General features: G+C 43.5%; 1 protein-coding gene across 8 annotated transcripts in view; it reads right to left on the bottom strand.

Moving 5' to 3' along the window:
• The window catches only part of FNDC3B (fibronectin type III domain containing 3B), a 369819-nt gene that overhangs the window by 264850 nt on the left and 79818 nt on the right, over positions 1-25151 (bottom strand). The window contains exon 2 of one of the 8 annotated variants that reach the window (XM_039338154.1): positions 5775-5858. The exons of the other annotated variants lie outside the window; for them this stretch is intronic. The gene's annotated coding sequence lies outside the window, so the exon portion shown is untranslated. The remainder of the gene's footprint in view (positions 1-5774; positions 5859-25151) is intronic. 8 annotated transcript variants of the gene reach the window in all.

Genomic DNA, 25151 nt, shown 5'->3' with positions numbered 1-25151 from the left:
TTGGCGGGCTCAGCAGGGCAGAGACAGCCTGGACAATTCCTATTGCTTTTGAAAGCCAATAGAATTAGACTCTATTCAAGAGAGTCTATTCTATTGGCTTTCAAAAGCCAATAGAATAAAAGGGAATAGCACAGCTAAGGAAAAGGAGAAAAAAATGGCGGACTGCGTTGCTTGGCGACCCCCATGAAATGGTCGTTCGACCCCAAATGGGGTCCTGGACCCACAGGTTGAGAACCGCTATATTAGAGGCTCCCTAGGAGAGCTCCACAACTCCCCAAGTTTAATTCTCCAAGTTAAAGCTAACACAATCCTTCACTGTATAAACAGAGGCATAACATCAAAATCACATGTACCACTTTATAAATCCTTAGTAAGATCATATCTGGAATACTGCATCCAGTTTTTTGGTTACATTACCAAAAAAAAAAAAAAATGTTGAGACTTTGGAAAAAGTGCAGAGAAGAGCAAGTAAAAAGATTAAAGACCTGGAGACTAAAACATATGAAGAACGATTGCAGGATTGGTCAAGAGAAAAGAAGGAATGGGGGGACTTGATAGCAGTATTTGTCCGAAATGGTATAGGGTTTCCTGCCTGAGCAGGGGGTTGGACTAGATGACCTCCAAGGTCCCTTCCAACTTTATTATTATTATTATTATTATTATTATTATTATTACTATTACTATTACTATTATTACTACTATTACTACTATTATTACTATTATTATTATAGTATTCCAGTATTTGAAGGGCTGCCACAAAGAAGAGAGGGTCAAATTATTCTCCAAAGCATCAGAAGGCAAGACAAGAAACAATGGATGAAAACCTGGAATGAAGGAGAAGGGGCGTTGGTCTTACCTGAACGCCTTTTCTCAGTACAGAGATGGAGAATACTTCCTAACAGTAAGAACAGTTAACCAATGCCTTCAAAAAGTGTTGGTTTTTCATCACTGGAGGTTTTTAAGAAGAGACTGGACAGCCACTTGTCTGAAATGGTATAGGGTCTCCTGCTTCAACAGGGGGTTGGACTAGAAGACCTCCAAGGTCCCTTCCAGCTCTATTCTGATTAATTGATTGATGTACAGTGGTACCTCGGTAGTAAGCATAAATTGGTTCTAGGAGGTGCAATCAGTACAAAAAATGAGTACCAAACATTTTCCCCCAAAAGAAATAATATAGTGAGTTACAAGGCAGCCGACAACAAGTTATAGCTTATGCGCCAAGTACCAATAAACAATGAGTATCAGGACAAAATTTTCACATCAAAATGCGTTGAATACCAAATTCGATGAGTTTCAAAGCAGTTGAGTGCTAAGGTACCACTGTAATTATAAGATACGTTACTATCAATTGCTGCATTTTAGCTTAATTTTGGCTGAACTGTTTTTCATATTTCTAATTTTAGGAATGATATATGTGACTGTGATCAAGACTTGTGTGATTGTGTATGGTATTCAATAAATAAATAAATAAATCTCCACCTGTCTCAGAATGCAAGCAGTTGAGAAAGGAAGAGACCTTTCTCACTCATTGGTTTCTTCTACAGAGGCAATATATATACATATACATATACATATATATGTAGGTCTTTGGTTGTTCGGGTTTTCTCCCGCATAAAATTGGAAGTGTCTTGGCGACGTTTTGACGAAGTCCCATTCGTCATCTTCAGGCTGGTGTCTTCAGCTTAGTGCTTCAAGGAGCACGAAGCTGAAAACACCAGCCTGAAGATGACGAATGGACCTTCGTCAAAACGTCGCCAAGACACTTCCAATTTTACGCGGGAGAAAACCCGAATAGCTAAAGAGACACACACACACACACACACACACACACACACACACACACACACACATATAAAAAGTGATTCCCAAAATCTACCAACTTTTTAAGTCAGCCAATGGATAGGCAAATTCTGCATCAAGTTCCTACTCTAGGCCTCTGTAGACAGCTGTGCATATCCTCTTAACATTCAGCTAAGGAAATAGCCTCATCCATAATGAATTCTGAGCAATTTTTTCCACTGACTTGAACAGAGCAAAGAAGAAAAAAGCAAAACAAAATCAGAGCCTGTGATCACAATTTCTCATCTTGGCGTTCCTCATTACATCAAGCACTCAAAAAAATTCAGTAGGCGTCAGACTACACAAAGGCAACAATGGTGACAAAAGGTCCTTCTCTTCATTAAAATAAGAAATGCCAGTCTGATACAAAAAAAGTAATGAAAAAAATATTGCAGCCATTGAAGCAGACTGAAGACAATTGACACAACAAGAAAACTGTCTCAGTTAAACAACACATTGAAATTAATAGTTAATTTACTTGAAGTTCAATAAAATTTGAAAAACATTCTCTGAATTTAAATGATCTCTCTGGAAAATAGAGTGTGCAGTAACCATCAGATTATTCTGGGAGGTTGTATTGTAACACACATTTTGTCATTTTTATATCATTATAACAAGCTACAGATGCCTGTGGATACAGGGCCTGTCTAAAATGAACATTCTATTATCTTATTATGATGGCTGGTTGCAGAGTCAGCCAGATGTTTAGACTGTGTTTGGCATTTTTATTCACTTATTGAACTCTCCCTAAGAATCTGGGATAGGCAGGTGTTGTCTGACTTTAGGGCACAGTGCTTGTCTCAGTTTGTGGGCCAAGGGAGCCATCTTTCAAACTACTAGATGGGCTAAGAGCTAGGGGCAAGTAATGGGAGCTTGTTGTTGTTAATTGTGAAGTTGTGTCTGAAGACCTTCCTGTCCTCTACCATCTTCTGGAGTCCATTTAAGCTCACGCCTACTGCTTCAGTGACTCCATCCAGCCATCTCATCCTCTGTCGTCCCCTTCTTCTATTGCCCTCAATCTTTCCCAGCATTAAGCCCTTCTCCAGTGAGTTCTTCCTTCTCATTAGGTGGCCAAAGTACTTGAGTTTCAACTTCAGGATCTGGCCTTCTAAACAGCAGTCGGCGTTGATCTCTTCTAGGACTGACCGGTTTGAACGCCTTGCAGTCCAAGGGACTCGCAGGAGTCCTTTCCAGCACCATAATTCAAAGGCCTCAATTCTTTGTCGCTCAGCCTTTCTTATGGTCCAACTTTCACATCCATACATTGCAACTGGGAAAACCATGGCCTTATCACCTCTTAATAAGAGTTGCTTTGCAGTGAGATGGGCAGCAACTAAATTAAACAAAGGAACAAACATTTCACACAAAGCTCCCTTTTGCAATTGACTGATGGTGATTTTGTCAATGCCGATGATCTTCAAATGAAGTTTCAGTTACTTTGGGATTGAGCTCAAGAATCCTTTTACCACTGGTACTATTTTTGCTTTCTTTTGCCACAGTCTTTCTAGTTCTATTTGCAAGACTTTGTATTTTTTTCCCCCTAGTTCCTTCTCTTCTATTCTGTTGTTTCCAGCTGTGCAATGTCCACTGTTGTCTTTATGACTGACAATTGTTTTTAAGTCTAGGGTGTTAAGTGGCAGGTGATTGTCTGTTTGAGTTCTCAAGTCCTAGAGCACTTTAGCTTCTTCATTTTCTATTACTTTGTCTACTTTGTGGTCTCCAGGACTACTTCTTGCTTGAAGGCAAATGATATTTCTTACAGATCTTCCAGCTATTTTGTCATGCCGTTGTTTGAAGTCAGTCTGTGTGATCTTATTATGGCATTATGATTAAACACAGACTGTGGGTGCATCCTCATGCAGAATCATGAATGGACGCAAACACAGAAGAATTGTTACTTAGCCAAATAATGGTGGCATCTCCCACTTTGAGGAGCCTTTCTCAGGAGATAAGGATGACCCAACTTTCATGGCATTTCATCAAGAAACCAAACCAAGCTTTTCAGCAGGTCCTTAGTTGGTTTAATTTTATCGGAACCCATTATTTTTGAGGCTCTTAGTTTTAATTTTTTACATCCTTAGTTTATGATGGAAACTGGGACTGGAATTGCTGTTGCTAAGTGACATGATCATGTGCACAATGTCACATGATCACTGCCATCATAAACCAAGTATCATGTGGGTCATTAAGAGAGGACCTCACACAATCACAACTTTCAACCCTAATGATTTTCCTATTGACTTTGCTGTGAAGTCACAAATCATGATTATGTGATCATAGCTCACTCTGACACTATAATTGTGAGTTGGGTGCTGAATGCCCAGATCGCAATCATATGATTGGGGGGGGGGCTGCTGCAATGGCTGGAACTATGAAGACCCATTATAGGCACCATTCATTCTTTGAAAGTTGCCGAATGAATGGTCATAGCTAGAGGACTGCCTGTACAGAGAATTCTTGACTTATTACCATAACTGAGCCCAAAATTTCTGTTGTTAAGTGAGACATTTGTTAAGTGAATTTTGACCCATTTTATGACCTTTCTTGCCTCAGTTGTTAAATGAATCAGTGCAGTTGATAAGCTAGTAACCTGCTTGTTAAGTGAATCTGGCTTCCCCATTGACTTTGCTTGTCAGAAGGCCATGATCACATGATCTTGGGACACCACTTGTCAAGCATCTGCATTTTGATCACATGATCATGGGGATGCTGGAAAGGGCATAGCTGTGAAGAACGGTCATCAGTCACAACAACCATTTATAAAAGCAAACAATTCTATGGAAGAGCAAATAATTCTAAGGCCTGGCATATCATATGTATTTGGGTAAGCAAGGCTATTGCATACCTAGATGTGCCAATGGGAAGCATATGATTTACCTTTCTGTCAATCCTGCCTCTGTTCTGTGGGTTATGTAGGTAGTGCGAAAAAAATCTGTACGAGGTGATACATATAACAAGCATTTGCAACGGTTTTCTGCTGTACGTGAACACACTGTATATAGTCATAATTATAGACAGTCCTTGCTTAGCAACCACAATTGGGATCAGCAACTTGATTGCTAAGTAGAAAATCACATGGTTCTGATGGACTTAGCTTAATGGCCTTACTGTCACTTTGGTCATTAAGTGAAGTGGCAGGGTAGCTAAGCAACATTTCACACGGCCGTGACTTACAATTTTACTTTTGTCTTCTCCATTAACTTTACTTGTCACAAGCCAGTTACAAAGCATGCAAACGGTGATTCCATGACCATGAGATGCTATGATGATCATAAATAGGGACAAGTTGCTAAGCACCTGAATGGTATCACAAGATACCAGGATGCCATGACAGTCTTAAATACGAGGATTGGTCACAAAGTTATTTTTAAATGCTGTTGTAAATTTGGTCACTAAATGTGGCAGTCAGTAAGCAAGGACCTGTACAGTTGCAGTCCTTTCAAAATATTGATGGAGAAATTAGAGCTAGCCTTATATATGTCCCTATTTTAAATTTATGCTTTTAAGATTCGTCTATAAATTCACTGAAACTCATTCGTAAATCACCCTGAAACCATTATAAAGTATCTAAACTATGTTAAAATCAATGACTAAGGAAACATTGAGTTAGAAATGGCAAGTTTTATAGGTTTATATAAAACTATACAATTAATAATTAGCCAGGACTTCCAAAGCACATTCAATGGAAAACCTATAGGTGAAATTGTTTCACTTGAAGATCAACACTTTTTTTCTCTCTTGTGAAATGGACATATAAGTTGTGTGTTTTTTAGTATCACCACTTTAACTTTAGATGTAATGTATAATTCAAGTAATGAAATTTCAGTTCTATTTAAACTGCTTAAATGTGCATACATGGGGACAATATTTCTTTAAGAGAAATTGTCTGCTGCCTGTATTTAAATATTGTATTACATGTGCGCAGCAAGTATCACCTTGGATGTCTGGAAGAGTCATTTCCTCTGCTCTCTCCGACAGTGAGGATTATCTTCTAAAATTGTGTCTGTCCCTTGCATTTTCTGTATCAAAATAACGCATAAAATCCTGTGTTAAATGTAAATTAAAAATACAGCCTCCATCTGGATCCAGAGGGCACTCCTGATTAATATGTTTTAACCATGCTTTGCATCCTTAATTCTTCATTTCATCACAGCTAAAATGTACGAACAGAAAAGATTTGTCAATTTGTAAATAATCAAATTGATTGCCTGATTAACAGTCATATCTCATCATCAAGTTAGCATTTAATATACCAGTCACTTAGCAACCTGGATATTACTTAAGACATGGATTCAAAGTTCCCATGGTCCGGGGCTGCTTCCCCTCTGTGATTCCCCTCAGGGGCTGCCACAAAGAAGAGGGAGTCAAGCTATTTTCCAAAGCGCCTGAAGGCAGGACAAGGAGCAATGGATGAAAACTAATCAAGGAGAGAAGCAACCTAGAACTAAGGAGAAACTTCCTGACAGTTATAACAACTAACCAGTGGAACAACCTGCCTCCAGAAGCGGTGAATGCTCCAACACTGGAAGTTTTTAAGAAGAGACTGGACAGCAGGGGGTTGAACTTGATGACCTCCAAGGTCCCTTCCAACTTTATTATTATTATTATTATTATTATTATTATTATTATTATTATTATTATTATTATTATTATTGATCATCGCGCAGTCAGCCAGATGTTCAGACTGGATTTGGCATTTTGTCTACCTATCGAGTCCTTACCCAGGACCTGGGATAGGCAGATGTGGATGTTTGATGGTATTACAGGTATCGTCGCAGGATGGAAGCAGTTCCTAGTAAGGCCGCCTGTTGCAATTGACTAATAGCGAATTTGTCAATGCCAATGGTGTTCAAGTGGTGCTCCAGTTGTTTTGGGATTGCACCCAAGGAGCCTATGACTATTGGTACTACCCTTGCTTGCTTTTGCCACAGTCTTTCTATTTCTATTTGTAGGTCTTTGTATTTTGTTATCTCTCCAGTTCTTTCTCTTCTATTCTGCTATCTCCAGGCACTGCCACATCCACTATCCAGACTTTTTTGTCTTTCTTATCGACAATTGTTAAGTCTGGGGTGTTATGTTGCAGGTGCTTGTCTGTTTGAATTCTGAAGTCCCAGAGCAGTTTAATTTTATCATTTCTATGACTTTCTCTATTTTATGATCCCACCAGTTTTTGCTTACAGGCAAATGATATTTTTTGCAGATCTTCCAATGCACCATTGTTGCTACTTTGTCATGCCGCTGCTTGTAGTCAGTCTGTGCAATCTTCTTGCAACAGATTACCAGGTGGTCCACTGTTTCTTCAGCTTCTTTGCATAGGCGGCACTTACTGTCTGTTGCTGTCTTCTCAATTTTGACTTTATATGCATTTGTCCTTAAGGCTTGGTCTTGTGCAGCCAGAATTAGTCCCTCGGTCTCTTTCTTCAATTTTCCTGCTCTTAGCCATTGCCAGTTCTTGTTATTATCTGCTTTCCCAGCTATTTTTTTAATGTACTGGCCATGTAATGCTTTGTCTTCCCATGCCTCTATTCTGTTCTTCTGTTCTGTTCTTCATTTGGTCTTTCTTGTAGGCCAGTTTGGTCTCTCCAGTAGTGAGTAAGCCTTCCTGATATACTAATTTCAGTGCATCTTCATCATTGTCCTTCAGATATACTTCCAAAGCCATTTTTTCTTCTTCAACCTTCTGAGGTACTTGCAGCATTCCACGCCCACCTATTTGCCTTGGTAGATAAAGTCTGTCAATGTCACTTCGTGGATGAAGGGCATGATTCATTGTCATTGTTTTTCTGGTCTTCCTATCCATTGCTTTATTATTACTATTATTATTACTACTACTACTATTACTACTACTACTACTACTACTATATGATTGCACTTCAGAGGCTCAGTAACCAGACTCCCATTTATGGGCATTTGCAGTGATCCATGGTCATGCGATTGTATTTTACAATGATTTTGCCCAAACTCGGCATTTATGAACTGCGGTGTTTACCTTATAATTGTGGCATCATTTAACAATCATCAAAAAAATGTCATAAAATAAAACACAACCATCACAAGTGATAAACATGATGTGCAAGTTCCATTATGGTCGTAACTCAAGGACTATCTATATTCACCGTATCTGCCCTGCACTCACAGATATTCAGCAGTGTTTAGTCTACTAATCGATAGAGGCGACGGAAGGGGCGTTGACTTACCTGAACGCCTTTTCTCAGCACGGAGATGGATAATCCACGCAGTGGGTTGAGACTGTATTCCTGGCCAATCAGATCAGTCAGCCAAAGTTGCCACGCCCCGTCTTGGACCATGATCCTTTAGTCTTGACTCGAGCGCAGCCATTGACTGACAGTAAGACATTTTGGCTCCACTAAATATACCCTATTATTCTAGTCTATAAGGGTGGGTGTGGATTATCCATCTCCGTGCTGAGAAAAGGCGTTCAGGTAAGTCAACGCCCCTTCTCCAGCACTGGAGATGGATAATCCACGCAGTGGGACATACCAAAGCCTATTGTCCCTTGGGTTGGGGAATAGACTGGTCCCGTGGGCAACTTTGGTCTAGCACCTGCTGGAGAACCCTCCTACCGAAGGAGGCCTCTGCAGAGGAGTACCTGTCGATTTTGTAATGACGAATGAATGGAGAGGGCGAGGCCCAAGTGGCTGCCCTGCATACTTCTTCAATAGAAGCCTGCATGGCCCATGCTGCTGAGGTGGCAGCACTCCTTGTGGAATGGGCTGCGATATGCTTGGGGACTTGCAAGGACTCCGCCTGGTATGCCCCCGTGATGCATGCCCTAATCCACCTACCGATGGTAGAGGACGAGACCTTCCGGCCCCTAGTAGCAGGGTGGAAGGATATGAAAAGCGCTTCCGAGCGTCGGAATTCCGCTGTGCGTGAAATGTAATGTCTTAGTGCCCTGCGTACGTCCAAGGTGTGCCATTGTTGCTCCAGGGGATGAGCGGGGTTTGGACAGAAGTCTGGTAGGACTATTTCCTGTGATCTGTGAAAAAGGGAGTTGACCTTTGGAATGAATGAAGGGTCTCTTCTTAGGACTACCTTGTCCCTGTGAAAATGGCACAGGTCCTTCCTCATTGAGAGAGAAGCTAACTCGGATATCCGCCGAGCTGACGTGATGGCTACCAAGAATTCTACCTTATGGGTCAGATAGCGAATGTCACATGTTTTGAGTGGTTCGAAGGGCGCTCTGGTAAGAGCTTGTAGTACTCGTGGTAGTTCCCACGATGGATACCTGTGCCCGGTTGGCGGTCTGATGTTTGCAGCCCCCTTGAGGAAGGATCGTATTAAGGGATGCTTGCCCAAGGATTCACCGGGGCTGGCAGAAAGTATAGTTGAGAGGGCGGCGATTTGCCTGCGCAGTGTGTTGGGCGAGAGGTCCCTCTCTAGGCCATCTAGTAAAAATTCTAGGATCTTGGGAATTGTGATCCCTTCGAGTAACAATTCCTGTTTAGAGCACCATGATTGGAAGCTTCTCCACGTGGCCTCGTAGATACGGTTCGTGGAGGGGCGCCTTGATGCCTGTATGACCCTAATTACACCCTGTGAGCAAGCCCTCTTGGCTAAAATTGACCGTTCAAGAGCCAGACGGCTAGTTGTAGCCATTGTGGCTCTGGGTGGGAGATCTCCCCCTGCTTGAGGGAGATCCTCTCCGGAGGAATCCGCCATGGATTCGTGCGGGAGAGACTCCTCAAGTCTGCGAACCAAGGTCTCCTTGGACAATAAGGGGCCACAAGGATTACCTCGGCCCTTTCCCGCAGAATCTTGCGTACTACCGCCGGAAGGAGAGGTAAGGGTGGAAACGCGTACAGGAGCCCCCTTGGCCATGGGCTCCGTAACGGGTCCGTCTGCTCTGCTCCCTTGGATGGGAATTGGGAGAAGAAGCGAGTTAGGTGGGCATTGGAAGGAGAGGCAAAGAGGTCCACCTGGGGAAGCCCGAAGCGGTGACAGATCTCCCTGAAGATCTTCGGGTGTAGTTGCCACTCCGAGTGATCTATTGTTGATCTGCTCAACAGATCTGCTTGGATGTTTGCCTCCCCCGATATGTGGTCGGCCTTTATGGAGGCCAGAGTTTGTTCCGCCCAGGCCCCCAGTAGGAGGGCCTCGGCCGAGAGCGAGCGAGAGTGTGTGCCCCCCTGACGGTTTATGTGGGCCTTGGCTGTCACGTTGTCCGTCAGGACCAGTACGTGCCTGCCTTTTATGCTGCTGTGAAAATGCCTTAACGCTAGGTGAATAGCCCGCAGCTCGAGCCAGTTTAGGTTGTGTCGGAGATCCACCGCTGACCAGCGGCCCTGTGTCCACTTGGTCCCCAAGTGGCCTCCCCAGCCGAATAAGCTCGCATCTGTTGTGACTACTACTCTGTCTGGTTCCCTGAAGGGGGACACCCTGAGGAGAGCTGGAGATAGCCACCACCTGAGGGAGTGTCGTACTCTCAGAGGTATGCCTACCCTCTTCCGGGATGCACTGATTTGTTGTCTCTGAAACTGGAGCATGAACCATTGCAGTTCTCTTGAGTGCAGCCTTGCCCAAGGAACTATTGCTATGGTCGATATCATCTTCCCTAGCAGCTGGGAGAGGCAGACCAGCGTCACTGACTGAACGCGGCTTACCTGTTTTACGGCTTTCTTTATGCTGCTGAGGCGTTCCTGTGATAGGTACACCTTGCATTCCTTTGTGTCTATGACCGCTCCCAGGTGGAGTATTCTCGTAGTTGGGGTTAGCTGGCTCTTTGGAAAGTTCACCGAGAAGCCGTGGTCCTGCAGCATTTTTATCACTAACTTTAGGTCCGCCCGAGACTGCTGGGCGGACGATGACTGGATTAGAATATCGTCCAGGTAGCACTGGACTCTGACTGGTACGTTTCTTAGTTGTGCTGCCAGAACCGCCAGAATCTTGGTGAACACCCTGGGCGCTGATGACAGGCCGAATGGAAGTGCCCTGTATTGAAAATGGTGCCCCCTGTAGGCAAACCGTAGAAAGCGGCGGTGAGCCAGAGAGATAGGGATGTGCAAGTATGCCTCCGTGAGGTCGATCGATGCAGAAAATCCCCTTTCCTTACGCTTCCAAGGATGGAGCGTAGTGTCTGCATTTTGAATTTGCGGTATTTTATGTAGAAATTTAGCCTTTTCAAATCCAAAACGGCTCTCCAACCCCCCGAGGGTTTTGGGACCACGAAGAGGATAGAATAAAACCCCTGGTCTCTCTGGTTCATAGGCACCGGCTCTACGGCCCGTATGTTTAGAAGGTGCTGAACGGCCTCGTTCATGAGCCTTCTCTTTGTTGGGTTTGTGGGACAGGGGCAAGGGCGGAAGCGGTTCGGGGGCTTTGAGAGAAATTCTAGAGATAGACCATGACGTATGGTGTTCCTGACCCATACGTCCGTGGTGGTCTCTTCCCACTGGGGAGCAAACCCTGCTAGTCTGCCCCCTATGGGAAGGTCTGGGCGGGAGTCATCTGGTATGGCGGAAGGGGCGGTTGTTCCCCCGAAAGGGCCGTCTTCCCTGTGTTTGCCTATGTCTTGTGTTCTGTCTGTCCCCCTGTCTTTCCCTATCCTGTCTAGCTTGGAAGGGTTGGGAATTTTGAAAGTAGTTGACCCTGGCTTCCGTACGAAAGGATTGTTTCCTTCACCAGGAGCCGGGTCTCTTGTCCTGCCTTTTAAGCATGTGTTTAAGGACCTTGCGCTTGTCCTTGTTCTCTGTCAGGTATGGCGTTAGTGCCTCACCAAACAGCTTTGACCCTTGGTACGGAGCCGAAGCCAATTTCCACTTGGATTTGGTATCCGCCTGCCAGTTCTTTAGCCAGAGGATGCGCCTGCTCGTGTTGTTTGCCGCCATTGCCTTGGCTGAAAACTTGGTCGCTAAAAGTGTTGCGTCCGACGCATAGTCCGTGGCCGCTACCATTTTGCTGAGTTCCTGATGAGTGCGTATATCTTCCATGGGAACCCGGCCCTGTAGCTCACGGAGCCAACAAAGTGTGGCTCTGGTGAAAAAGGACGCGGAGGTAGACACCCTGGTAGCCCAAGCTATTGCCTGGTGCGTTCTCCTGTAGTTGGACTCACTCTTTCGGTCCTCGGCTTTAAGAGCCTCAGCAAAATCTCCTGATATGGCCGTGTCCGATATCAGGGGACCTATGGGTTCGTCCACCACCGGCACCTCAAATGTTCCCTCTAGCTCCCTTGCTACGTTAAATAGCTTCCTCTCCGCATTGCTAGGAAGCGGTAGGGAGGTTGGCGCTGCCCACTGTTTCCTTATTGTGTTTAGGAACATGGTCGGGCATGGTATGCGTTGTTGAGTGGTTACCTTTTCGGCGAACGTCGGCTCAGCCTCCGTGTCAACTGTGACAGGCTCCACTGGTGTCCCATGCCCCAGATGGGCTGTGGCCTCAGCCTTGCGCAGAATAGTAACAAAAAGAGAAGGGTTAAACAGGCCGCTGAAGGACGGCCCTTGAGGTGAGGTGTCCTCTCCTCCTCAGACATTTGAATCCCTTGTGACGTACCTGGCTGGTCCAGGTAAGCTTCCTCAGAGACCGACGAGTCTGAGACGGAGGAGAGGTCCTGATGGTCCTCCGTTTCCTCCCGATGCCTCGTTCTAAGTCCTAGAGACTTGGCTTTTGAAGTTTGAGCCCTGGCCTCAAATGCACGGTCCACTGCCTGTGCTATTAGGGTAGCTAGCAGATCCCCCGTCAATGCAGGAGGAGTGACCATTGCCTGCGACCCTGCAGGTGCTGTGGTTAGCATGGTCCTCGGGGTTTCCTGTAACCTCCGTGGGGAGGGGGATCGGGAGAGCGATGAGAATTCACCTATCCCACCCTCTGTTTGGGACTGTGATGAGTTCCCTAATGACCAAATGGCCCGTGGGGATGAAGGGAGACCCAGCGGTAGATCAGGACCTATTCCCCCATTCTGCCTATTTTCAATTCTGGCCCTTTTCTGGGCTCTGTCGAACTCTTTTTCTAGGGCTTGGTGTCTTCTGATTGCCTGTTTGTCAGCCTTCTTTGATGACTTCCTTGCAGCCTTTCTAGGGGCTGCAGAGGATTCCGAATCCTCTGAAGCAGGTGCTCCAGAGGATGAAGGCGGGGCTCCAGTGGAGGGAATGATTGCTTCCTCCATTCTCCACTAACGCTGGGCCGCGATAGGGGGGACCCAGGTAGTAGGAGAGCTCCAACTTTGAGTAAGGACAGGCGCACTACTGGGGGCGTCTGGAACTCAGGAGCAGACTCTGCCAAATTGTCAGAGTTAGTCACTGTGCACGGATAAGAACAGGCACGCTAATGGGAATGCCTGGAACCCGGCTTGACTATGGTGGGTAAGGACAGGCACGCAACTGGGGATGCCTGGAACCCACCACTAAATCCAGAGGCGTACGGGCCACTAATGGGGGACCCGAAGTCTGGAAGGAGCCAAAGGCAACTAAACACAGTTAGTTATGAAAGGTTCTTATTTACTTTAGGTAGAAGACACCAAGTCCTGGAACCAGTAGCTATGTGTCTGATTTGAATGTCTCTGAATGAATAATAGATGCTTTAGTACCCCAGTACTGCTTGCCTATTAATTCACTCCAGCGGCTGAACCTAGCTTTCTTAAGGAACTTTAACTCCCCTGTTTGGACAAAAAATATGGCCGCCGCTGCCAGGAAACTACTGCGCATGTGTTAACAAGGCTGCCTATGCCACGTGCGGTTGTAACAAAGAGCTGCGCGTGCTTCCAGCTGTGCAGACAATGGCGCCTCGTTTAAAAAATCCTGAGCAGCCTGGAGTGAAAAGACTGCTCCTTCGCACGCCAGCTGTTTCCCTTAATCAATCTCCCTCCCAGCATGCGTCCCCTTTGTCCTCCGCTTCCCTCGCTAACTGCTTGCCTTTCTGTCTTTTTTTTTTTTTTTAACTGCGAGGGGTTGCCCGAGCCTCCCCGTTTGTTTAAGGCGGCTGCCGGCTGCTGGAAGGTGGCTGGGGTTGGTTAGGGAGGGGAGTTAGGGATTTCCCCCTTTTAAGTGGGGGTGGTTTCCCCTGTAGGAATCTGACTTCCTGAGTTTTACAATTTAGCAAGGAAATTTTTGAGTGGTCAATTAAATTGAATTAAATTATCTCTAATTAGCTTTTAAACTAAGCAATTTCAGCTACTAGAAAAAATCCCCCCTAATGGAAAGGAACTATACCTGCCCAGGAGCCAAAAGTTGTAGATGTCTCTGCATGGCCAGATCAGTCAAGACTAAAGGATCATGGTCCAAGACGGGGCGTGGCAACTTTGGCTGACTGATCTGATTGGCCAGGAATACAGTCTCAACCCACTGCGTGGATTATCCATCTCCAGTGCTGGAGAAAGAACCAAGCAGTAGGTCCAATAATACATTTAAGGTCAATGTGGTGTGGATTTATGGTACAATGCAGGAAACCTGAATCAGATGAAGACCCCATCAAGTGGTAACTCTTTTGGCTTGTGCTATGGTTCCAATCTAGATCAGCCCACTGCAAATGTAAAGCAGTTTTCCTTTCATTCAATATTTCTACAGCAGGAGCATGCAGTTTTCAAAAGAAACAAGTGCACCATCTTGACATTAAGAGTTAACAGCTCCTGGCACCTACCAAGTATTCCAGGTTTCCTGCACTTGTGTCAGAAGCACTGAGGTGCTTCCGGGTTGAAAGGATTAGCCAGTGACATTACGGTTGCCCTGGGGAGGTCCAGTTGGGGTCTCGGCAGGAATTGGAGTGAAGGACGAGAACTCAACCCTGCCCCACCTCTCAACCGTGCCCCACAGCAGCTCTGGAGTCTCAAAGGCAGGCTTGCTAACCTCATGCCCAGCATCCCTACCACTTGAGCCACTGCACTCCTTATGACAGGCCATACTTTTGTTTCAGTGTCAACCATTTCTTCAACACGGGATTTGTGTTTCAACATGCTCACAACATATGCCAGTCACAAAATGCAACTCTGGCACCAGGAATACCAAAAGGCAAGCACTTCCAACACTTATCAGAGCTTAGATCTCTCAATGAGTTCTTTCGACACCTCTCATTTTATCTTCTAATTGGTGCCAATCTGCTTATAAAATTGGCAACAATTCAGTCTGCACCACACTGCTCCAAAGACTAACTCCAGGTTCTTTCAAAAGGATGTGGGATTAAAAACAGAAACAAAGAATATCCACCCTCTCTTGAAGATATGGAAAGTCTGTGTTTGGCTTGTGTTTTTCAGCAGCAATTTGTTTGCAAAATAATTAGAACGTATATCTGTCAAGTTATAAGATCTACTTGCTTTATTTATTTATTTATTTACTTATTTTTAAATGTTGCATAGCAGACATTTTTAGAAGAAAATTCCTGCCTAAACTTGCTCCAATTTTGCACGTTTCCAATCCGTGGAAATCCTAGGCAGCTACTGCTATTTCTCATCCATAAGCACTGAAACATTATTTGGCTGATGGTGGGGGTGGGTCCATCAAAATTTTCCTTTTTTGGGTTACCAACATTTTGTAGAATGTAGAAGAAAAAAGAACTATTAAGCCAAAGTAAATAATGGCATGGTAAGAATAGAAAGGAGAGCATTGTTAAGATGACTTACAGATATATTCCTTGTTTAGTAGGCCGATAGGGGCAAGAAATTCCATTTTTAAGCAATGAAAAAGAAAAAAACCACCACTTGACTGCGCTGCTTAGTGGTGGCAGTTTAGACAATCCTGGTTACCATCAAACAAGAACTGTACAGTTATTAAGCAAGGAACTCGCACCCCTGCAATTTCCGATTTCCTGCTGGCTTCCTCATTGACTTTGCTTGTGGAAGCCAGCAGGAAAGGTTGCAAATCACAATCGTGTCAATGCAGGAGTGCTATGACAGCCATAGGTATGAAGTCTAGTTGTAACTACCAGTCATTCAGCTCTGTAAATAGTACAAATGGTTCATGAAAGAATGGTTATTAAATGAGGACTAACTGTATACTAACATTACTCAGTATATCATTCTGCACTGCTCTTATTATTACTTATCAATTTCCAGCATATGGCTGTCATCTCTTATACTGTTTGATCCAAACACCTTCCCAAGCAGACTGAACAAACTAATACCTCTGTAATTTTCTCTCTCCCTTCCCCCTTTCATATAGAACAGTGATGGCAAACCTTTTAGAGACCGAGTGCCCAAACTGTAACCCAAAACCTTCTTATGTATCATCGGGTGCCGGGTGAGCGTGGCGCATTGGGTGGGCATGGCCCATTGGGTGGGCGTGGCTGCAGTGATAACGGCAGACTGGGTGGGACTAAAAAGTTCAATCAATCAATTCCAACTTTGCGAGATCTTTTTTTTCCCTGCAAGAAGTTGAAATTGATTGAACCTTTTTTTTTTTTTGGCACATGGTGGCGGAGGCCTAAAGCGAAAACCCAGCTGAAGGCTTAGGACTGGGGCGATGGCACGCGTGCCCACAGAGAGGGCTCTGCCACGGATATAAAAGAACAATAAGGGCACCCTTCAGGCACAAACTCAGTCTTCACACATAGACAAACAATTTGCACAATCACAACAGGAAATGTCACCCACATATTAAAATTTTCCCAGTTGTATTTATCAATTTCTGTACCGTTTTTACATCCTTACGGAATTCAGGTCTTTCTTTTATCAATGTGTTGTTCTTTGACATTAACGTTAATAGAGTTTGACATTTCATTCCAAAACATATTTGAGGAATCCTTTACAGACAAATTTCAAAGTATTCCTTCCAACATTCCTTACTTCCTTTTCATCCCAAACCATTTTACCCCTTTTATTTTTAATTTCAATCACTCTGCTGGTGGCTCTTTGTTTATCCCTTATTACCCACTTCCAAAATGTTTTATTTTGGTTAAAAACACTCTTCATTTTATCTTCATCTTTTAATCTTAAGCGTTCTTTGGACTCTTTGACTACATTCTTTAAGATTATCCTTTTCTCTATATACGTATTATGTATATTATGTCTGCTTTCCATTCATTCTATTAGAGGAATAATCTGACACTTTTTCATACCTGATTCATACTTTCTCTTTCTGCAAGCATTCTACTTTCATTAGTTTCTTAGACCTCTTTCCTTTTCATGTCCATTTCTTCCACTGGTCCATCAAAAGATGGCATTATTCTCCATCCTTGTACCCTTCACTAGGATTTCCTCAATATTTCTTCACAAGCAAATCCATTACCTTTTCAGATTTACATTCACCCTTTATACAGGTGTACAGTTGAACAACTTATGTGTTAAACTGTGCATTTAAAACAAGTAGGCCTATTTCTAAGTAAATACATCATTCTCAGGATTTTTGAATGGCCCAATTACTTTTTCCATACTCATCTCATCTCATTCTCATCTATCTATTCATATCACCCACCAAAATAACTTTTTCCTCTGGTTTCTTTCATTCAGAACTCTGAACAATGTTACCCAATGTCATCTCCGACTTTTATCAGTGCATGATATGCAGCTGTCATCATCTTATAGATTCCTGTGTTTATATATACACGCAACTGGATGACATCAATCCTTACTTTCTGAGATACATCTTAGACCTTTCGTTCACATCTTTATTCATTCATGCTCTTTGTTGTTTACTAGGATCTGCAGCCATTTGGATAGAACAAGAAAAGGTCTTCTAATTGATGAAACTATACTCTGTCCACCTACTAATAGATTTTGAAACAAGGAGGCACTTAAAAAGAGGAGCTCACAGGAACAGTAAGTCCACATGTGCTACATCAGATGTACCTTTCCTTCTTTGCATTCTACCAGATGCACACCTTTTTATATGCCAAATCAGAATTGTATAGTCAACTATCTTATAACTTTATTGCAAGAAATATTGCTGCTAATTGTAAAAGACAGTATCAGTCAGGTCTGATACATTTTGACCCATATGTCACAGGCTCAATCACAATTTAGATGTATGCCAAGCATGCTCACATTATTCTGTGAGATTGCTTACCTAGAGATTATACCACAACAGCAATAGCACTTAGACTTATATACCACTTTACAGTGCTTTACAGCCCTCTCTAAGCAGTTTACAGAGTCAGCACGTTGCCCCCAACAATCTGGGTCCTCACTTTACCAGCCTCAGAAGGATGGAAGGCTGAGTCAACTTCAGAGCCATTAGGATTGAATTCCAGGCAATACTGCATTCTAACCGCTGTACCATCAGGGCTCCTAAGCCACCAATCCATTGGCTATACCGACTGGAAGGCATATGTGATGTATGGCCATGCTCTGAATGTGGTAGCAGTACAGAATAGAAATTCTGAGGGTTGAATTGCACACCTGCCTAATATTATGATTCATTCTGTTTCTGTAAAAAGACAGACTTTATACAAGTATATGCTGTTATACTTAGAGCAAGTTGCACAAAAGAGGCTGCTGGAAATTTATTCAAATACCAGAACATTGGAGTCATGTCTTTGCATCTATGACTCACAAACTCATTAGCCATGCCCAAATTCAGATGTTGTTAGCTACTGATGACTTCACGACTCCTAACCTTCAACATACACCCCACTGCCTAACAGCTACCAGCTCATATTTCAAGGCTCATCAGCATTCAAGGGGGTTAAAAGCCTTTTATTAAAACATTCTTGCCACTAAAACCATTTCCTGTCCTTTATGGCAATGGGAAAGAGCAAGGCAGAGAAAGCAACTGAGGTGATGCCAAAAAAGCCAGATTTGAAAATAGGCCTAAAGGGGAGCAGAGGAGGGGGACAATCTATGTTCAAGGTACAGAAAACACCAAAGAGCATTACAATATCCACATGTTGATGGATAAAGTAACAACAACAACCAGTCCCTAGTACTTGAGAGGACTTGGAGAAGAAACAAGAGGCAGATAGATCTCTTACAACAGGGGACTTCAAACTTGGCCCTTTTATGACTTGTCGACTTCAAATCCCAGAATTCCTCAGCCAGGCACACTGGCACAGTGTCATAACTGTGGAAGCTGTGCGCCTGAAACATCTGGAGTTAAATTTACCTATCTATCTCTGATTTAGTAGAGCAGAAGTAATACAGTAAAACTGTCCAAGGATGCAGGGTTGACACTCTCCTCTCTTTTCACAAGAAAAAAAATTATTCTTAACTTAACACCCTATTCAGGACCTTTTGCAACCTCTGAGCTAGCAGTTAAGTCACCAGAGTTAAAACTAGGTGACTGGGAGTTATGGTTTTAAACCCTAGTCCTGAACTTTTAAGCATGAAAGTCAGCTGGGTGACTTTGGGTCAGTCACCCTCTCTCAGCCCAACTCATCTCACAGGGTTGTGATTGTGGGGAAAGTTCACCTTCCTTTTTTTAAACTGGGTAAGGATTCAGGAATAAATGGGTAAGTGGAATGAGGTTTTAGAGGGCAGCAGCATCTTTGAAACTTAATTACTTTTGTTCCAAATTTTCAATCAGGTAAAGCTATCCCTTTGTGAAGTTGTTCACTTACAAATTAAGCGATATTATTTTCTAAATACAATCGTATTATTTCTAAGCAGAGGAAGGAGTTTGTATTGACTCATATAACATCCCCATTGCAAGCATCTTGACTTAAAGCATCAAGAAAAAACAAGACAAGAATTTATAACCAGATTACTTAAATGTCAACTGCTTGAAACCAGTTATGCTTCATTTCATCCCTGTGAGAAATATACCAATAAAGCAGCAGTTGTGTTTCAAGGTATTTATACCGTAGCTCCGATTTAAAGGTATTTTATTCTACAATTGCAAAGCTAACAACAGTCTCTTATTTACAGCCTCTACACCAAGCAGATTGAAATAAAGGAATGAACACACTCTAGGATGTCTCATCATGTAACATGGGTTCAAGCTAGAGCATAAGTTTTCAAATTTTGCACATTTTAATTTTTCACAAAAATGGATTTTTGCAGACTAAGGCCACTGGTTCACTAATTCAACACATATTATATAATTTGTTTTTAAATTATATGCTGTTAAATTATATGCTTTTAAAAATATATTTACGCATATCTTAGGGCCACAGATGGAGAGGACAAACATCAGTGAAGCATACAACCAATCATGTCATGCCACTTCTTGAAAGCCTCGATGTTTGTTTTTCTATCATCTAAAACAGGAGTCAACTAAGAACATCTGAAATATTACTGAACTGCTATAGCCATAAGTACCAGACAACCAACAGTAAGTTGTTGTTCTTGTTGTTAGTTGCAAAGTTGTGTCCGACCCATCGCGACCCCATGGACAATGTTCCTCCAGGCCTTCCTGTCCTCCACCATCCTCTGGAGTCCATTTAAGCTCACCCCTACTGTTTCAGTGACTCCATCCAGCCAGAGTCATACTCTGTCGTCCCTTTCTTCTATTGCCCTCAATTGTTCCCAGCATTAGGCTCTTCTCCAGTAAGTCCTTCCTTCTCATTAGGTGGCCAAAGTACTTGAGTTTTATCTTCAGGATCTGGCCTTCTAAAGAACAGTCAGGGTTGATCTCCTCTAGGACCGACCGGTTTGATCGCCTTGCAGTCCAGGGGACTCGCAGGAGTCTTCTCCAGCACCATAGTTCAAAGGCCTCAATTCTTTGGCATTCAGCCTTTCTTATGGTCCAGCTTTCACAGCCATACATTGCAACTGGGAAAACCATGGCCTTGACTATACGTACTTTTGTTAGCAGGGTGATGTCTCTGCTTTTTAGCCACAAGTACCAGTCAACCAACAGTAAGTAACATTGAACAAAACAGTGTAGCAAATTTATTACTTCTGGAATAACATTGAATCCAAAAATCAGATTTCTCCTGGGATGGTTGTGCTAGGATTGGAGGTAGTTGAGGAAATCCAGTGACCTTTTGAAATTGCATTATGATCATATAGAGCACAGCCAATTATATTAAAAGCTACTACTGTCTCTGGGGCTGTCTCTGAATCTGAGAATTTTCAAAATCTAGGTGAGCACACAAACGACAATCAATTCAGCTTGCCTAATCCATAGCACTTTCACTGCTATGTGCTCTAATTTATATGCACTGAGATGGGATTTCATATCAACAGAAATAATGAGATTCAAAGCATGGCAACCAACGTGTTGTTGACATTGTCACCAAGAATAGTTGAACTTCTAACAATTTACCTTGGAGTATAAATCAAACCCAGATAAACCTTGGCTGTAACTGAGGAAGGAAGGAAGGAAGGAAGGAAGGAAGGAAGGAAGGAAGGAAGGAAGGAAGGAAGGAAGGAAGGAAGGAAGGTTAAAATCTAGAGAACTGGGCAGCCAATAAAATGAAATAAATGACTTTTCATCAAAATTAATTTTGAAATGGTATTTTTTACCGTAAAACATATTCTTTAAGGTGGGTGCACATTATATTCTTAAAGGTGGGTGCACATTCTTGTTTGCTAGGAATCAAAATTCCACTGATTATCATGCTGAAAGAACGAAACTTTCTAAGCATGTGCTCAGTGCTTCCATAGCCTTACCCTAAATGAGATGGCAGAACAAAGAGCTGTATTATCAGCAGTATACGAATGATACCTCATTTCAGATTTCAAAGAAATTACACCCAGGTAAATGTGCATGCAGCTGTAATTTTTATGAGTAATTGCAACTTCTGCACTTTGCTTTGAGCCCTTTTAGAATATATCCATTTTTATCCATCAAAAGTGATACTACAGAACCATCTGGCAAGATATTTTAGGAGAAACTGCATGTGAACTCCTCCTACAATGCAAATTTCCAAAGCCTAACTATGGCTCATACATTTATTTGAAACTATTTTTACAGTCACAATTGTACATGGTTATATCTTTATCTCTACTACAATCTGCCCTTCCTTCAACAAATTAAAGGATATGTCTATAGCAAGCTAAAACATATTAAATCATCACACTTTTGAAAAATACCAAAAGATGTGCTGAGGATGGGGGCTAAGGTATAATTTCATAAAGGAATGGAACCACAGAATTTGAAAGCTGCTTATTTGTAGCATACTGTACCTTGAAAGTGACGCTTTCAGTCATAGGTTTCTAAAGAGGTCAACTTTCCCATTAAAGTCCTTGGCCCTAATTATTTGTGTTAAGGATCTTGTGGGCAGAGGTGTCCTATTTCAACGGTCTAACAACAGATCACTTGGTTAGGTGTCAAGTAGCATTATGGTATGACAACAGCAAAAAGATTCCCAACCATGCAAAAGCCCGATTCTCTTCAATAAAAATCTCTCTTTTCCTATATTCCTCTGAATGTACACAAATCCAACCTTCAAAATATAAAATGGAGTTTTAACTGGAAAAGTCAGGCTTTTAGTATTGGTTTGGTTTGGTATGTTTTGCTGCCTTAGATCATGGGTTATTGTGCTTACGTTCTGAACACAAGGAATTTGTTTATAGAGGAACACTCAGTCATGTGAGCCTATATAGGAGAAGCCTGAAGTGGTTCCTCAAAATACCTCCTTGTCCGCCTTTTGTGAGAACTGTGCCCAGTGCTACAGCAGATTCTGTCCGAAAATGGTCACAATAGCTAAACAGACTGCCAAAACTCCCCTCCTTTCACTGTTGTTACTCCAAAAACATTCCTTCCTTGTGTGCACAGGAAACCGTGTATAGGCTGTTCCCAGACTCACAAGAGTTTTTGGAATCAGGAAGTTGTTTTGTTTTTGAGCACAAGTAGAAGTGACAAGGTCATAAAATTAATTTATCATTCACTTGGCTCAAGATGGAGACAGCTCTTGTTTATACCTGAGGGGAGAAGGACAGACCAACTCAATGCTCAACCCTAGCCTAACTCAATTTGGTATGTAAAATGCAGATCACACAAGGATACAGAAGAAATGCAATTGCAGCATAATCTCTTTTGCTGGCCACTTACTCCCAACAAATTTTTTTTTAAAAAATATTCACAGCTTAAATAGCTGCATCTGCCAAGTTTTGCTTGTCCAGCAGTTATGAAATAGTTTCCTTCCTCAGCCAGCTTTATTGTATTTCTCAAAAATGCATAAACAAAATAAAAGTACGGTATCGATGTCTTTCTCAGGAGGCAACTGGACTTTCTTATTTTTCTTTGAAGACGTTTTGCTTCTCTTCAGCTTTGACTGGATGGTGGGGAATGGAAGGATTTATACTCCTTGCAGATAGCTGGTCATTTGCAATATAAATCCTTCCGTTCCCCACCATCCAGTCAGAGCTGAAGAAGCTTCTTGGATGAAAAGCAAAATGTCTTCAAAGAAAAACAAGAAAGTCCAGTTGCCACCTGAAAAAGCACCTTTGGGACAACCATGACCTGGAGGACTGAGAATCTCCATAGACAAAGGTATTGATGCTATAAGCAGAATATTTATTTACCAAACTTATATGCTCATCTCGCTGAAGGTGACTCTGATGGCTGATTCCAGATCAGCCTTGCCTTCACTGTCCATTGAGTATTGTCTGTTTTGGCTGTTAGGAAGGTCTGAATTGGAAGCTTTTGCAGCAACACAACTCCATTGCCATAAACAATACAAACCAACCAAAAGAACTCAGAAGGCAAACAGTTTTAAGTGCAACATCACTTCCCAAACTAATTAGTTTAGGTGAAATATGCTTTGTCTCTGTCCCGGCTGCTTCCTTTTTAAATGTTTCAATACCTACCTCTCTGCAAAAGGGCAGTTATAGAAACTGTTATGTCCCGAGCCTTGCAAACGGCTCGGGCGTTTGCAGGCAGTCCCGGGCAGGTGCAAAGCTGCCCGGGACCAGACAGGCTGTCGCCAGCGCCGTGCGCATGCGCGGGTGCTGGCGCGGGAAAAGTAACACATTTACCCGGGAGTTGCCTATATAAGAGGCTGCGAGGCGTTTGGGCGAGGCTGAAGCCATCTACCTGTAAGCTGAACGCTGAATAAAAGAAACCTGAGAACTCCAGCTGCTTCTCGTGTCTGTTTTCCCGCCACGGACTCAACACTGGCGACGAAGGTGGGATGCCTTGCACTACCTGGAAAGGAAGAAGTGTAAGCTTACCCAAGGAGTCCTGAGCGGCGGAAAGGAACGGCGTCGACTCGGCAGCTGCCCGCCAATCCGGTGCGCATTCGGGGGTAGGCTGGCTGATAGACCCGTCTCCTGAAGATCTGAAGATGGCGAAGATTGGAAGGCTTTCGGAATTCGACGTCTCACATCCAGAGCGGTGGGAGTCCTACGTATCCAGGATGGAGAACTACTTCAAGGCAAACCAAGTGAGGGAAGATAGCTTGAAGGCTGCCACCCTGCTTTGCGTTTGCGGCCAGGACGCCTTCGAGATCGCAGAAAACCTTGCAGCACCCGCTCCAGTAGAGTCTGTAAGCTACGCAGACCTGAAGAAGCTGCTGAAGGAGCACTTCCACCCCAAGGTGTCCGTCATCGCATGGCGCCACACCTTCGAACAGAGGGATCAACGGTCCGGTGAGTCAGCCAAGGAATACATCGCCGCATTACGGAAGGCCGCCAAGCACTGCGAGTTCAAGGACCTCGAAGAACGACTGAGGAACCGATTCGTGTGCGGATTAAGGCATCGAGAGCTACAACAGAGACTTTTCGCTAAGGAAGAATTATCCTTCCAAGATGCCTTAAGGGAAGTCACCACAGAAGAAGCAGCAGGCGGCGCTGTCAAGAACATGCGGCCGATCAGAAACAGTCCAGAGGGTGCATCCGTGCACCAGGAAGACGTCCAACGAAACTCCGAGGAGGATCCGGACGAGGAAGTTGACCGTCTACACCCCGCGAAGGAAGAAAATCAGAAGGGAAGCTCTTCAGCTACGCTCAAGTGCATCGGCTGTGGAGGTCGCCACAGGAGAACCGACTGCAAGTTCCGCTCCGCTACCTGCAGGGCATGCGGCAAACAAGGGCACATTGCAGCTGTGTGTCTGGGCCGACGAAAGGTACAACCTCAGGAAGAACTGCACCTGAAAGGTACCAGATTCCCCAGCCAGAATAGGGTAGGTTTTTGCGCTTCGCGAAGAAGCATCTGTAGGACAGGCACACACAAGCCCATTAAGAAAAAGCTGTCACTCAAAGTGAAGCTACAAGGGGTTCCATTATCTATGGAACTAGACACAGGGTCTGCCCTTTCCATCATTTCCGTGCATACATTTAGGAAGATTTGTTCCAGTAGTGGGACTAAGGCCAAGTTAAGGCCTTCTGATATTGTATTAACAGATTTTCAGAACTCAAGAGTGTGTGTTAAGGGGGAGGCCACCCTTAACGTGCAATACAAGAGTTTTGAAGGTCCACTAGACTTATTAGTAGTAGGGGGTGAACGAACGAGTCTCATAGGACTCGATTGGTTTGAGGCCCTGGGGATACACGTCACAGGACTCAACAGCTTACAAACACTCGACCTACAGGAAGTCTGCAAAGAATT

This window comes from Crotalus tigris, unplaced genomic scaffold, assembly GCF_016545835.1.
Source record: "Crotalus tigris isolate CLP2741 ecotype Arizona unplaced genomic scaffold, ASM1654583v1 scf7180000017549.6302385, whole genome shotgun sequence".
Lineage (NCBI taxonomy): Eukaryota > Metazoa > Chordata > Lepidosauria > Squamata > Viperidae > Crotalus > Crotalus tigris.
This window is presented reverse-complemented; position numbering and strand designations above follow the sequence as displayed.